Source organism: Nansenia antarctica, assembly GCF_963989245.1.
Source record: "Nansenia antarctica genome assembly, chromosome: 3".
Taxonomy (NCBI): Eukaryota; Metazoa; Chordata; class Actinopteri; order Argentiniformes; family Microstomatidae; genus Nansenia; species Nansenia antarctica.
Window position 1 is genome coordinate 33736237 of NC_137688.1, and position 2178 is coordinate 33738414.

A 2178-nucleotide genomic window follows, 5' to 3' on the forward strand; every position below is an offset into this window, starting at 1 on the left:
AAATAACCCACGAACTTCGGACTTCTCAATATCCTGAAGACAAGCAACATCTTGTTTCAGGATTAAAGGCGTTTTTTCGCTGCAGGTGGAGGTAGAAATCAGAGGACGGCCTCATTGTAATGCATGGGAGGGAATGAGGAACGGTATCAACCACGTGTGTGTGTCGTGTGTGTGTATCGTGTGTGCTTGATACTAAATCCTTGTTCCGTTCCATGCATTACAATGAGGCCCCGTCCTCCGATTTCTACCTTCGCCAGCCTCCCCTGTGTTGGTGTGCAGCAGAACTGAAGGAAGAAACACAGCCCAGGGGGATGGCAAAGGTCAAAGGTCACCAGATATACTAACCTTGTTCACTATTCAACAGACCTACAGGAACACGTTACTGAGTGGGCTCTGTGGCTCCATTCCAAAACGACCCCTGACCCCTAGCCCCTAGACCCAAGACACTGCTGTAGATCTGAAGGGACTGGATTGGTGTAAGCAATGTGGCGACGTTTCCACCTGGCCTATCCGAGGGTGAGTGTGGTGTTATTACCACATTCACCCAAACTGTCCACCTATCAGATCTAAGGGGGTCGAGAGGCTAGGTGGAGACTACAGTCTGATCTAGGGTCTAGTGGGTGGAGTGTCGGAGTCTATAGGTTAGGAGTGGAGTTTAGTGGCAAGGGGTGGAGTCTATGGGTCACTTTGGAATTCAAGTGAGTGTGCATACTGTGCATATGTATGTATGTGTGTGTGTGTATGTATGTGTGTACAATGTATGTATGTATGTATGTATGTGTGAATGTATGTGTGTGTGTGTCATTGTGAGCTTATTATGGGACGTGGAAGTGGACCAATAGCATGAGCCCTATGCTAAGCTATGCTAACACCTAAAGACATCCAGTGATTCACACCAACGGTGATCCTATAACACCACCTTACACCCTCTCTCTCTCTATCGAGGCTGTAACACCACCTTACACCCTCTCTCTCTCTACCGAGGCTGTAACGCCACCTTACACCCTCCCTCTCTCTACCCAGGCTGTAACACCACCTTACACCCTCTCTCTCTCTACCGAGGCTGTAACACCACCTTACACCCTCTCTCTCTCTATCGAGGCTGTAACACCACCTTACACCCTCTCTCTCTCTACCGAGGCTGTAACACCACCTTACACCCTCCCTCTCTCTACCCAGGCTGTAACACCACCTTACACCCTCTCTCTCTCTCTACCGAGGCTGTAACACCACCTTACACCCTCTCTCTCTCTACTGAGGCTGTAACACCACCTTACACCCTCTCTCTCTCTACCGAAGCTGTAACACCACCTTACACCCCCTCTCTCTACCGAGGCTGTAACACCACCTTACACCCCCTCTCTCTACCGAAGCTGTAACACCACCTTACACCCTCTCTCTCTCTACCGAGGCTGTAACACCACCTTACACCCTCTCTCTCTGCCGAGGCTGTACCAGGGGAGGCTGGTGGAAGTCGATGCATTCCATTCCATGCCTTCCAATGAGCCCGGCCTCCGATCTCTACCTCCACCAGCCTCCCCTGGGCTACACACAGTATCAATGACAAACAGCGACAGTGGTTTTAAGTAGACAAAGTCGCTCTGTATTGGATGCATTAGTCGGTAGCATGTAGCACAGTGCTAGCTGTCAGTAACAGGCATCTCTTCATATAGAAATGGATGGGTGACTATGTTAGCACAATGCTAGCTGTAGCTGTAGCCAGGTTTCCATATAGATGGATGACTGCTAGCACAATGCTAGGTGTTTTGGAGCATGCTTCCCATAGAGACAAATGGATGACTGCTAGCACAGTGCTGGGTGTTTTGGAGCATGCTTCCCATAGAGACAGATGGATGACTGCTAGCACAGTCCTAGGTGTTTTGTAGCATGCTTCCCATAGAGACAGATGGATGACTGCTAGCACAGTGCTAGGTGTTTTGTAGCATGCTTCCCATAGAGACAGATGGATGACTGCTAGCACAGTGCTAGGTGTTTTGTAGCATGCTTCCCATAGAGACAGATGGATGACTGCTAGCACAATGCTATATTGAGCTGTGTATGTAGCAGGCTTCCCAGGAGCTAGGGGAGGTGCAGGCAAGTACAAAGCAGATCAGGGGGAGGACACAACCCCCTCCTATAGAGTCTCTCTCTCTCTCTCTCTCTCTCTCTCTCGCTCTG